The 14121-nt window shown below is 50.2% G+C and overlaps 1 long non-coding RNA gene across 1 annotated transcript in view; it reads left to right on the forward strand.

Annotated features, from left to right (window-relative positions):
* The window catches only part of LOC138690918 (uncharacterized), a 171484-nt gene that overhangs the window by 137728 nt on the left and 19635 nt on the right, over positions 1-14121 (forward strand). Inside the window, exons 6-9 of the long non-coding RNA XR_011329709.1 lie at positions 1957-7935; positions 11647-11911; positions 12017-12222; positions 13382-13588. This is a non-coding gene — a long non-coding RNA (uncharacterized lncRNA). The remainder of the gene's footprint in view (positions 1-1956; positions 7936-11646; positions 11912-12016; positions 12223-13381; positions 13589-14121) is intronic.

The raw sequence follows: 14121 nt of genomic DNA on the forward strand, positions 1-14121 counted from the left end.
TCCTGCTGGAGTTGACTTCCTTCTCTTCAGCTGGAGCCAGATACAAAGGGAAGAATTGTTGGTAGTGAGCTATTTATGGAGAAATTCATCTTGATATTTGCATTACTAGTACAAGACAAGGCAGTGCCACAACTTTCCTACCGTGGTTAAGGGCAGCACTCAGAGGAGGTTGAGAGCCTCGAGGTCCTACGAGTGGTAAGAGCATGTTTCAGCATTGCTTGTTTGCAAGAGAAGAACCCAATTTGCATTGCTGGGAAAACAGCCATGCAGAAAACCACAAGAACCCGTCATTCTGGTCAGGCCCTTGGATTTTGTCAGGATTTTTTGAATACTCCTTCGCAATTAAAATTCCCACTGGGTTGTCTTGCTGTTTGCAAGGCCGATTGGGATTGGAAAGGTGCAGGTAAGCTGGCAAGCGAGATTGCCCCGAAGCATCAAACTACATTCAATTAGCTCACCTTGACTGCAGGAACATGGTTAGCTGGCAGCACATCACCCCTCCTGGTAAATTAGATACCGCACAGTGGCTTAGTCACACCGGAGAAGTAAATGGCTCACAACTTGCTGAGACAAATTCCTCCCAGCTTTAATTAGCCTTGAGATGCTGGAGTGCCTAAAGCTCTCTCCCTGCCCCTGCCCATGTTTACACTCAGTGCATCAATCCAGTTTGGACTCAGGTCTCCAAATACTAGCAATTAGCAAATATTGCTAAGTTTTGCCATTCCAGCTCTACAATTCGTTGGAAAACACAGATGTGTATCCCCAGTCTTTTCAAAAACAAAAGGGTGGATGCTTGTGTCCCAGGACTTCAGCAAGCGAGCCAGAGCTGCTCATCCCGCTTCTCCTCTGCTGTGCACTGGCTCAGTGTCACCTCCAAAAAGAAATGACAGTAGGAGAGGCTTCTGGCACCTGAGGATGGAGCGGGGACCACGTAGCAGGAGTTGCTAATATAAATGAAGGAGCCCTTAACACTTAAGGCTTGATCCTGCCTTTGCTGTGCTTTTTTTTAAACCGTGTCTTGTAAAATCAGTTGCAGATCTTGTGTGCCTGTGTACGGTACTTGTTTTCGCTAGTGTGTCTGCAACAGGTAGAGCTGGCTCGGTGGGAGGCTGGTGTGATTTTTACCACCTGAATTGTCGCTCCTGGGTGTCCCAACGCAAGTTGGGGTGCAGGAGTCAATCAGTCCTCGAAGGGGGACCCAGAGCTAGTGCAGGCTGGAGGGCACCAGGCAGAGCTGGGGCTGATTTGGTTTTGCTGTGACTTTGAGATGAGATGTTCTCATCCTGGATGGCTTGGGCAGATCTGTTTGGAAATGGAGCATCTCTAAGCAGCTTGTGATGTTTGAGAAAACTCTCCTCTTTCCACATCTCCTCCCCTCCCATCATATTCCTCTTACTGACATGATGACAGCCAGGTAACAGGTGTTTTCAAATGAGCCTCCATAATTCTGATGGTGGCGTGAAGGTTCCCAATCCAGCCAGCTCACACTTACCAGTGCTAGACTTAGCACTTTTTATCTGATAGTAAAGGCACTGAAAATCTTAAAAACAATCTGCATTTTAACCTTGGCTGTGCTAAACAGCTTTCAGGATGCAGCGATGCATTTTGCTGGTTGCAAAGAGTGCTATTGGCAGTTGTTAAATAATTATGTTTAATTTGCACTAACAAAGCACACGATATCCACGTCCCATAAACTGTGCTAAAGATAAGTGTTGCTTTTATATAAAGACGTACAAGGTTGATTTAAAGATCTGAGGTCTGCTGACCCTCCAGCTTGTTGTACAACCTTTCATATGTGTAAAAATGGATGTGAGGGGCAGTCCGGTTGGGTTTACCTGTTCGTACTGGCAGCAGAGAGCTGCAGTTGGTCTGCGGGGATGATGGGTTTGAACATGCATGGCGCTAAGACACGCGCTTAAAAACTTTCAGCTCATAAATACTCATTCTCTGTTCTAGAGGCGCTCGTCTGAACCTGACTGCAGTAAGCGGGATGCCAAATAAGGGCTACGACGCTCGCCTTCGTGTCGGTCGGTAACGACTGCGGTGTTGATTGCCAGAAGCGCTGTGCGGCACGCAGCAGCCACGGCAGCGGCCGCAGAGCCCTCGCCAGTGGCAGCACTGCCTTGGCACCAGTGAAGCGGCCCTGGGATGGCGAGGGACAGCTTAGCTCTGTAGCAGGGGAGGGGAAAAACCTGTTTGGCTCCGATAAATGATGCTGTTCTCCTCAAGCTAAAATGGAGTTGAACTAATGCTTTATTCCTCCCATCCAGACTCAGAAAATGGGAGCCTTGGTAGCTGGGATGTTTTCCTTTGCCACGCCTCTGCACGGATCAGTTTTAGTGAAAAGTAAGCCCAGCCTCAACATCTGTGTTGAGGGCCTGATGCTTGGTAATGGTTGAGTATGTATGTTTAAGCCAACACAAGCAGGTGGCACAGCCTCATGGGTTTCTGGCTATGTTATAGCAGCGTGAAGGAAAAGAGGGGCAGGAACAAGAGGAGGGAACGAGGCGGTGATCCTGTTGGCAGGAAAGCAAAGGCCTGACCCTGCTAATGCAGTTCATTGTGGTGATCTGCTCTTTTGGACCCTCCATCCAGCATTAGGTCCAGCACCTTTGCGGGAGATGCTGCCCTGCTTCTCTTGCCCAGCCAGGTGCTGCTGTGACGGTCAAGCTTTGCCGCTCAGTTGCGTTGCACCTTGGAAAGGGATTTGCTGTGTTTGACATTGGTTGCAATACTCGGGAATTGAGAGGGTTTTCTCTTCCGCAATTATCAGAGTGGCTGAAAGGCACAAGTTCTGTAGTACCTGGCATTTTGTCTCCCATCTGTCTCTGGGCTGGAAGACTGATAAGCCAAAAAGGGAGTAGAGGATTGCATTTACCCCTTCTCCCAGCATGGGTTAGGAGAAGCAAAAGGATAAATCAGGAGACATTTCAGCACTTACCTCCTGTTTTTACAGAAATCACTATAGATTACAAGTGCCTTTGCATATTTTATAGCACTTTAAAAAGCCATTGTAGCTAATCTGGAAGTTGGCTTGTTCAGAGAAGCACAAAACATGTGCAGCCATAAAAATCCCTCATTTGATGCCAAGCTATTGCATTTTCAAGTGTCTGAAAAGCAATCACTGTTACACATCCAAAGAGTTCAGCTTGACTCCCCCCAGCTCCTCGTGGTTGGTGAGAACAAAAACACCAGCACAGCATCTTGAAAAGTTGTGTTGTGTTGTTGCCATACAGTACAGATGTTTCAGTAGCAAAGGCAGCCTCCATCCAAGGGCTCGCCTTTAGAAGAAAAGCAGCATACTTTCACGCAGTTGGAAAAAAAGAAAAATGGTCTGACTGAAAAGGACAGAGATAAGCAAGGCAATGCCAAAAGGTTGGAGGAGTAATGGTTCTGGAGCAGTTGACATCCCCCTAAGAAGGAAATGTGGTTCATGGGGGTTTGGGGTTGCAAAAATGCTGTCCCAAGTCCCTGAGAGCTAGTGAGGGGTTGGGTATTGATAGGGTTTTTCTCCTCTGTCTGGCTCTTATTACTACAAATGTGTGGGAATTTGTTATCTTTAGAAAAGCTGCTTCTCTGCCTAGTTTGATCAGGAGGTTCGATATTTATCGTCGCTCTCTGTAAGACATGTGTATGTGCATGCATAAATACTCAGTGTGGTCACATAAACCCTCTTCCCATAGGAAACTAGGCTAAAAACGTTGCTTCTCCAAGTGCTTGACTCAGCGTTCAGTCTTTAAGGGCTGTTCCCATGCCCCCTTCCTCCCTTCACCTGGACACTTAATGTGTTTGATTGTTGGAGGGAAGAGGGAGGAAGACAAGTGTTGGGGTTAATGGTAAGGGATGCCAGTTGTCTCCAAAGCTTTTGCTCTGCTCTCATTCAGGTGCTGGCTGGGTCACCTTGGCCCCTCTTGTGCTGCAAAGAACAGCTTGGCCAAGCCTAAGCATGTCATCATCTTCAAAAAGGTCCCAGCCGGGGGAGGAAAGCTATCTTCAACCAGGGAAGGGGGTCAGGTGTGCGGGTCCAGCCAAGAGGGCAGCCGTGAGCTGGCCCACGTGGTGACGGCAGCCTGTTCAGCTGGTGCAGATGACAGACGTGATCTGGCAGGAGCAGTTGGTGCGTTTCCTGACTGTAACCTACTTAAGGGGAAGGCTGAAATCTGTTGCAGGAGCAAGCAGCCAGGAGCCTTGGATGCTGGTGGAAGAAGGAGCATGATTCAGCCACCTGAAGGCATCTCCCTGTAGGAGAATTACCTTCCCTATAAAGCAGCAGGCATTGCTCTTAAGTGTTATCAAGCTTAAATCGGTTCCCTAGGTGACATCCTGGTAAGTGGATTTCCCAATTAAGCACATCCCGATTAAGTGGGATGTACTGTAATTACAGAGTGCTCAGCGCTAGGAGCAAATCAGATCTGTTTGCAGCAGAAGGGCTGGATTGAAGCTCTTCCCCAGTCTGGAGTGGGTTGTACCAAGGCATTTCTGTAAGCGTGAAGATGGGCAGGCAGGAGATGGGATTTTGCAGCCACCCCCACCATGCCGGTCAGCATGTTCCCTGCAGAAGGAAGATGCTGGAGGAAGCCCTGGTGCCACGTCTTTAAACACTCTCATACGGGAGCAAATTCCTTTTGAGGTTGCACTCCCATGTCTCCTGCTAGTCCACAATCCGCTGGATGAAGCCTTTGCAGAGATGGCTGTGCGGATGCTGCATAGGGAAACAGTGGCTCTTTCTATAGAGGCAGAGGCTGTCAGATGGTGCTGCCACCCGCCAGGCAGACAGTTACAGCCCTTCAGAGTCAAATTCCCTTTGCACAGCCCAAGAGGGTTTGTTTGTTTTTTTTTCCCACAGCTCCCTCTCCCCATCCCTCTGGCTTCCTCTTCAAAGGCATCCCAGCCCCAGTACGAAGCCTTGTGGTCCTGGAGTCAGACTGGGGCTACATAAGCCCATTCCTCTAATGCTTTGTGGTTCCCAGCTGCTGCTGGGACACCATGGGGAGAGAAGAAGAAGATGCTCCTTTGTTCGTTGTCTGTTAGTGAAAGGAAGAAGACCTGAGCATTTACTGCCTTGGACAGGTCAGAGCATTTTTAGCTGGATTGGGATATGAAATCTGATTGGAGACCTCCGGGGAATTAACTGGTCAAGGCAACACTGAAATGCTGGAGATGGGACATCAAGTGTAGATGCGCTGCAAAGGGAGGTGAAATCTGTGCCGGGAGGGGTGTGTGGCACAGGAACACGGCCACTTTGGAACTGGAGCAGGACTCTAGACCTGAACGTGGACCCTCAGACCAGGCCAGCCTCCAGATTAGAGCCTCCTTTACCGCTCACCAGGTTTACCCAGCTGCCCCAGGATCCTTAATTCCCACTTGGCTAGGAGGTGACGTGAGTGCAGTGCAGCATGCTTTCCCTCCAGCCTCCCAGTCCCCTAGGTCATGCTGGCTGGTGCATGTCTTTGGTGGCTGTGGTGCTTCCAGGGGTCTTGTGCCTACAGGCAAGATGGCCAAAAAGCTCTTACACCTACCACACCCGTGTTCTTATTTGCCAGGGTTACAGGGTGGGGGGCAGGAGCCTATCTAATTCCCAGAGATGCGGCCTTGTATTTTGGAGTGACTTATTACATGATTTTTAGCAGCAGAGAGAATGTTTACAGTAGGATAACAGAGGAAGGCGATGACCCGCTCCTACCTTTGAGAAGGTTGACCATGTGTACATGAATTGACTCTGTCCCGTGTGGACATGGATCGATTCAACACTCCCGCTCGCTGGGCTGACCCCGTGCTGCAGCTGGCCTACACCATCGCATCCCCTTGAACCCCTTGCTGATGCCTCCTCGCCTCCCGTCGTGCCCATCCCTCTCCCACCCCAGCAGCTTTCCTCTTCCCACCAGCCGGGCTGCGGCATCTCCACGACGTTGGTATCCCGATCCCTCGGGCTGTCCAGCCAGAGATGCACAGCACCTGGGTGTGCGGGGACTGTGCTGCTGTTCCACCCCGTGGTCCTTCCTCTGCTGCATCTTCCGTACTGCTGGTTTTGCAGTGCCACCCACTGGCAGAAGCTCCTCAGAAATCCTCTGCAGCTTTTCTCTGCCACAGGTGATGCTCCAAAGATTAAATATTAGAAGGATGGCTCTGGTGGATGTAATTCATAGAGCACGTCCCATGGCTGCTGGTCCAGGACATCTGAAAAAGTTCTAGCATCCTTTCCAGTGTATCTCAGCGTATGCTGAGCCCAAGCTGCAAGGTCACTGGGTTGGCAGAGTCCCGGGGTCAGCTCAGGCTGTGTTTAAGGCAACTCATACTGGCTCGCCCCAATGGGCTGTCCGGCCCCACACCCTGCCTGCAGCATGGCAGGGCAGGCAGCAGCAACAAGGTGGTTTCCCATTCCTGCTTGCTGGGTGTGCCAAATTGGTTTATGTAGGTTCTGTGTTCATGTTTTCCCATGCAGGACAAAATACAAACCCCTGGCTGACACCAAAACCCATGCTGTACATAAGGAGGATGCATTCCAATTGGGAGTGTGCTCCCAGGGATGCAGACTTGGGGACTTGTCCAGGAGAGGATGCTTTGGGGCCACTTCATTCAACAGTCAGCCTGGTCTCCCCAAATTTGCCTTGTCCCTTTCTGACCCCATTTGCACTCTCACCTCCATCCCAAGTTTAATGCCTGATGTAAGCCCAGATGAGAAACAGCAGGAGAGATAGTGAAAAGACAGAGCGATGCAGTTCTCGGGGTTTGTGCATAGCGAGCTGCTGTGTGCCAGAGACTGCTGCTAGGCTGGTACCCAGTCGAGGCGGCTGAAATCAGCTCACTGCCCGGATGCAATTGCCACGTCAATGCAGCAGCAGCACAGATGGACCGCCAGGAACTTTCTCCCCAGCCTCCTAATAGGCAGTGAGTGCTTGTTTAAAATAAAGCCTGACAAATGGCATGTTGGGGGCGTCAAGTCCTGGAGCACTGTCTTCCGAAAAGTATGAAAAGGCACCGGAGGGGAGCCTGGCACAGCCTCCCAGATGACAGTAATTAAAGGCTTTTGCACTCAGGCACTGGGAACTGCTCCTCTTGCAAATTGGCCTTGATTGAAGAGGAAGAGAATGATTAGGCTGAAGGGGAGTGATGGGGGTGGCAGGCAAAAACACGGAGGTAAGTCTCAATTTGTCTTCTGATTTTTTTTTCCCCTCTTCCTCTCTCCCAAACGGTGGCCATGTGGGTGGAGGGAGCAGTGCTCCAGCTCTGCACAGCCTGGGCTGGCTCTGCCTGAGTCTCTGCTTAACACTCAGGGGGTGCTAAGCTGAAAAGGAGCCGCTTTGCTCTGGTCTTGCCCGCGCAGCCCCAGAGCATCACCCAGCGCTTTGCGTAGCTGGCCCTCTTCTGGAAAGCTCTCGGGGCTGGATAGCACCAGGGTCGCCCATCCCTTTGCAGAGCTGGCAAAGGGGTTAACCCCTGACCTGGGCTATACCCCTAGCTCACTATAGGGGCTGTACCCCCTTATAAACCCCAGGGGTTACAGCTCTTTCCCCTATTTTAATTATAAAGGGAACCTTGACAGCTTGTTCAATCCAGATTTTACCACGTTATTTATTTTAAACCCCTGGGTTTGATTAAATTGTCTGAATATATTTGAGTTGGGTGCTAAGCCCTGCATCAATGTGAGGGGTTCCTGCAGGGTAGCTGACAGCGTTCCAGAAATACACTCCCTTCCCTTCCTAAAGCTTTGTCCCTTCTCAGACCCGCAAGCACCAAAGACGTCCCGGCTCTGGCTGCCCTGGCTAGGGTCCTCCATGGAGCAGTTTGTCTTGAAGTACTCGAGGAAGTCACCGCAGCGTGAGCACGGATGCTACCTCCAAACCCAGCCAGCTGCTTCACAGTGCACAGCCAAGGAACTGGTCCAAAATTCAACCGAGACCTTCTGGCCACCAGGTCCGGAGCATTAACAGTCAGGTAAAGCAACTCAGCTCGAGTTATGGCAGGATAGGGCATCTCTTTTGTCCTGGTGTGAAGGGCAGCTAAATAAATGATCTTTATTCAAGCAACTGTAAAAACTCCAGTTTTTGAGCAGTCAGCCTCGCTCAAGGAAGCTGCTGGCCCAGTCTGCAAATGGATCCCATTGTCTGGGTCCAGTCCTGCAGCCGCCGAACCCAGTGGCCAAACTCCCTGCGGGCAGACAGGGAAGCAGGCTCAGTGCCCTACATTTGGTGCTCGTTAATATTTGGACCAGATATGTGGTGCGCTTAATCTAGTGCAGCAATTGTGTTTGTTATAGGGCAATAACTCTGCAGGGTTACCATGAAATTTGACGCGGCTTATGAAAAATGCAGGCTGTTGCAGAGGCAGGGCTGCAAACCTCTGGCAGGAAAAAAGCATGTTGCATCAGGGTGAAACCTGTGTTTGAATCGAAAGGGTGATATGACTGAAGAAGGGACAGACAAAGGTGCTTTACCTGCCAGCTCAGGCGAGGCATGATGCCTGGCCATCCCTGTGTGCTGTGCCACAGCCCCTTCCCAGCAGCAGGGTGGGAGATGCTCTGCCTGGCCTGGCTCCGGCTCCTGCAGTGGCATTCAGCCACCCTAAATCCTCCCTGGCCTTTCAGAGGGGAAGCTGCTCGCTGGAGGGAGCAGAATAAGTGAAAGAGAAAAAACCAAACAATTTGCTTCCAGCTCCTGCCGGCAGTGGAGGTGGTTACTATGTGAGCAAGGTTTGCAGCACTGGTTCATTCAGCTCAGTAGTGTCTGTGTACCCAGACCCCCATTTGCAGTTGCAGACGGCTTTGGGCTCTTGAGGTCAGTTCAAAAACCTACTCAAAGCCCACAGCTTTGCATCCGGCCTTAAATATCCTACTAAACTCTTGCAAAATGGCTCATACGGCCACGCTTAGCAGTAAAGCAGCCGTGAGCGGCCAGCTGCTAGAGGAGCAGCTAAATGATGTTGCAGGGACAATGACACCCCAACTCCATACAGCCGAGAGGGATCAAACTGGCATTGAGGGGTGATCGGTGGCAGGGCCATGTTCAAGCAGGGCTGGATGTTCCTCTGAGTCTGTGTGTGCTCTTCATGGTGGTCACACCAGGTTGCCTGCAAACCTGCAGCGCTTGAAGATCAGGATCACATCCAAGGCTAGTTTCTCCTTCAGAAGGTGGAAAAGAAGAAGAGAGTGCACTTTCTCCTTCAAACCAGAAGTGAAGCTGGATTCCCTTTCCTCCCCAAAGCATCCAGGTTTCTTCCCAACACCACTCTGTTACCAAAGGAGCAGCAGCATCTCGCTGCTCCCTCCCATCATCCCCATTTAAATCACCCTGAATCCCAGTCACCATCAGGCCGGCCAGTGGGTTCAGCTGATTGGGCTCCAGATAAAACCTCCAGAAAATTATTTTTCATTTCTACGTGCTCCCCCACACCTGCCTGCAAGCCCTATGTCATGCTTGGCTGCAAGAGGTTCCCAGGGGCTCACAGGGTTGGGCTGTGTAGGGGTCTTTACCCCCCTCAGTGCCAAAAGGCACCTTCGTGGCCCTGCTGCTCGTCTCTCCCGGTTATGCACTGGTGTGACTTGACAGCAGATGACAGAGGTTAGGAAAAGGCCTGGGACGCCTGGGATGTCGTTGCCATGGAAATCACGCGGTGTCTGGAATAGCAAGAACAAGAGCAACTCAAAAAGTAATGATCTGTCACATCGATTAAGGGGGAGTCAGAGGGATTTTGTCTGGGGAAAGCCTTGTGCTTCAAGTAATATGAATCCATATGCCACATCTCCCTGTCTGCCTCCCCCTGAAGGGCTCTGTCAACAGGAAATAATCTGATTTGTTTTGACCAGGGGTTTCTCCAGGGAGTACCGACGCGGTTCCTGCCCATCAGCTGCGCTGCACAACTCTGCCATCCCAGGATGAAAGGCACCAAGTCAATGCAATATTCATTCACTTCCTCTTCCCTCCTTCATTCATTTCTTCATCCATTCATCTGCTTCATTCACATTTCCCCGGCACTTTAATGAGCAGTGCTTAGCCTCTGCAGTCCTGCAGAGCCTTCCCCTGGTACGCTCTTCACTGCAGATGGCTGTCTTCAGGCTTATTTATCTTGCAGGGCAAAGCTCGGTGCAGCTGGAGCGTGGTTGCGTTGTGCCCAGCTGGCACTTGTATCTTTAAACCCCACGCAAACCCCCCTGGGTTTTGCTATTTCATCTTTCACATCTTGATGATTTCTCTTCGTTGTAACTTCCGTCTCGTCCTGCTCTTGTCTTTTTCTTGGGAACCCATCACGGCACCGATGCCCATGCCTGTAGCAGCCCTCCCGGGGGCAGAGGGGGTGGCTTGGCAGAAGGTGATGGGTGGCATTGCTGGGGAAGCAGGAGGGAGCCGAGCGTGAAATGGGCATCACTGGAGTGCTGGTGCCAGGCGCTTGCTGCTGAGGCAGAGCCGCAAGAATAAACATCCTTGGAGCTGTGTCGCCATCCGCCTGCCCTCGCCACGCCGGTGCCCTTTGTGGCGCTTGAGGAGTGTGGGGTGGTTTCTTTTCTTTTTCTGCTTGTTGTCCTGCTCTCGAGATGGATTCAGCAGGGGCTGGTGGGTGATAGCCCCATGTAAGCTCCAGGCCTGGGCCAGGAGAGCAGTTACATGGCAAGGGGCCAGACTCTGGTGTGAGCAGCTTGGGCAGCGAGGGGTCACAAGCCACATGCAGGAGCAGGAGGCACACACAGGCCCCTGGTTTTAGGGATTTTCCTTAGATGAGCATGGCTTATCTCTCCCATCACCCCATTTTGGGCACTCGCAGGGTATAGGTGGGGGGAACAAGCGTGTCTGTATTTCAATGCCCTTTTTTAACCACTCCAGAACAGGTTTGGGTTTTTTCCCCATTGATGTGGAGACATTTCTCTTGAAGAAAATAAAATGCCTGGATAGTGGCTGAGTAGAATACCAAGAAAGATTAAAAGGAGAAAATTAATTTTCCTGCCCATGATCTCGCTAGTGGAAAATGATGCTTTCCTCCCCCAGCCTGAAACCCGCTTTTGCTGTGCATGCGGATGAGCTGTACTCCATTGCTCTCCAAATAGCTAAATGCATTTCTAAACCAAAGGAAGCAAACAGAAAACATCCGTTCTTTGTATAATGGAGAAAGCTTTCTCTTTTGTTCCCTGCTTTTTATCAAGTATCTGCTGCCATTATTGTTACTCACTGGGTTATTACCTCCAAGTGGCTACTTCCACCAGTGTGAGCTGGTTTATTGTTTGCTCAGAGCAATTATGGATTAGGATAATTCCTGCCATGCTGTTTCATTGTGGAAGGATCCGCTGTGCTCCGCGGCCAAGGTAACTTGAGGTGATCTGTGCTGCTGAGTTACCCATCAAGCTAATTAGGAGTGGGTGCCTGGTGCCCAGCTGTATGCTGGGACAAAAGAATCAGCAGAGGCTGAACCCAGGCATCTTCTTGGCATGAGGGGTATTCAAAGGAAAGTTTGTTCAGTGGAGCACAGACAGGGGTTAGGTTTATTTCTAGGACTAGATCATCTTTACTCACCAGTTGACAAAATGTTGGCCAATGTGTCCTCCCTCCGAGGGTGCAGGACCCCGTTGCTGTGTGTATATAGAGGACAGGAGTGTCCCTGCAGGAGGACTGGCAGTCCTGGTGGAAGACACTCACTGTCCTGTTCATTGCTCATGTCTAGGAGGTCATTTGGTTCCTTGTCCTCTGCTGCAAAGACAAGAGGAGGAAGGCATTCCTCAGTCCATGTGGGATTTCCCCTTGGAAACTGCCTCACCTTGCTGGTTGGAGAGGGGAAATAAGATAAAAAATGCTTCTCTGAAGTTTGAATTTGAGACCTTCTCCTGGGCCTCACACATCTGCAGAGATCAGAGCCCCAGTGCTGTCATGCTGCCTCTTTGAACTGGGGGGAGTTTCACCCCAGGCAGGAATATACACCTGGCTTCATGGTAGAAGGCTCAGCCTGCAGGTTGCAAAAGTACCTGGTTATTTTTATTCCTCTGATACTTGATCTACTATCAAAATAACTTATTTCTTTCTCTTTTACTTCCTAGGAATCCCAAACAAACGTGCCACAGGCAATAATATTTATTGGTGAGGCACTGCCAAACCTCCCCAGTTGTCCGTGCACAAAAGGGGTCAGGTCATCCCTTGCACAGCCCTGCAACTGCAGCCTTGCTTGGTGCAGGGTTTCTTCCGAAGACGTGAGGGGTTTGTCCTGCAAGAGGAGCTGCGTGGGTTTTGCAATCCAAATACTCAGGTTAGTAACAATGTGTTTATACATTCACTTGCTAATAAATAAATACAAAAGTGTGACACTTCTAAGCACTTGCTAAGGCTGTGACAAACACGTTTTTCCCACAATCAGTAACCTGTGGGTTAGGAAGCTGTGATTTTTATTTATTTTTAATAGCACACAATGAGGACAGATTAGCATGAAGCTATAATGCCATCACATGCTCTGAAAATCCTCCATGCCAAGACTCCATCCAAGTTCAGTACAAGTAGCAATGAGCTTTTCTAAGGAGGCTTGATGATAAGAAGTCTTTTTTCTTGCTGGCTTAGAAACTGTAACTAGCAGGGTTGAATTTCTGGGGTTGTATGTATACATAAAACATCACAAAATGGCATTGTTCAGTTACTTACCCCATTGTTAAGCTTGGCCCTCCATACCCACAGAAATCTCTAAGTGTCTGGACTGCAGCTGACACAGAGAAGTCCTGCTGGACCCACTTACTGGAGCTCCTCTTGGGTTTGATACTAAGCCCATACCCTAGGCTAGGTCAAAATTTCCCGTTTCCCAGTATTTTCTTGTACAGAACATGGCTTCATGCTTGCTTTGCTATTCAACCTGGCCCATCTGAAGTCTCAGATATCCCTTCTGCAAGAAATTGATAGTTCAAAGTGATCTGAACGGACACAAGGACTTCACCCCTTTCCTACTGGAGGCTGGACCCTAGGAAATGTCATTTGGGGGTGCAGGGGCCAGTAGGCAGTAGGGAGACACCTCTCTCCTGCTCCTCTCTGCTCTGCCTCTGGTTCAGCCGAGGCTCTAAGGGTCTGGAAATCCATCCTAAAGTTTCAAAGCAATCTTCCTTGTGTCCTCCCTTGTTGGGCTGAGTTCCCAGAGCAAAGGGAAACAGTGGTCAGTGGTCGTTCGCAGAGCAGCATCACAGTGATGGCATCCAGGAACCTGGACGACAACTCTGTCTTGCCTCACTGGGAGGCAGAGAGCAGGCAGGACCAGGCAACAGCTCTTGAGTCGTGATGCCATCCCTGCTGCGTCCTTTTTCCATCAGCTGCATGAGACAAGCTCTCCTTTCCTGCTCAAAAAATTGCCTGGATCAAAGATTTGGAGCTACTCTTGCCATCCCAGAGTGCACTAAGGTATGAGTCGTCCATGCTAGTTTTCTCTATAGGTAACTCGGTGCCTGAGTGGATCGTTAGAGTCCAGCATGACTTGGGAAGCCAACATCCACCTCCCAGCTGTAGACGGGGTCCATCCGCTCCAAGGCAGTAACGTCTCAGGTCCAGGCAGGCACCCTGCAGTGGCATCCTGGCAGGTGACTTGAGATCTCCATCAGATGTAAGATAGTGGAGGTCTCCAGAGACTTTTCCTACACAAGGTTGGTGTCTTACATCCCTTTCCCCCCCTATTTTTGGCCCTTGGCCTGCCCGCTCAGCTTCTTTCCCTTGCCCCCAGCTCCTGAAGCCACCCCAGGGTTCAGCACGCTGCCTGCAGGTACCTCCTGAGTGCCCATCTGTCTTCATGGAAATGGTCCTACCAGGACCTGATGGCATTTGTAAATATTTGCATTTTGTGAGGAAATACCCTGTTTAAATGTAGGGTGATATTAACTCTGTCTTCTTAGTGTTCCCTCATGTTCCTGAGCTCCGTTCACCAGCCCCAGCCCCTGAGACATCTCTGCTGAAAGCAAATATGTCAATCTTCACTGCACAGGGAATATTTTAAGTCTCTGAAAACAAAGTTTATTATAGCAAAGCTGCCAAAAGTGTAACCACTGCCATGCTAAAATATCCTCTGCCTCCTACATTTGTAACGTGGGAGTCTTTTATATCCTCTTTACTGCTGCTGAACCATACATTTGTCTTGGCAGGAGATGTATATAGACTGGGACCTATTTCAGTGTCATGCAAA

This window comes from Haliaeetus albicilla, chromosome 24 (genome assembly GCF_947461875.1).
Source record: "Haliaeetus albicilla chromosome 24, bHalAlb1.1, whole genome shotgun sequence".
NCBI classification, from domain to species: domain Eukaryota; kingdom Metazoa; phylum Chordata; class Aves; order Accipitriformes; family Accipitridae; genus Haliaeetus; species Haliaeetus albicilla.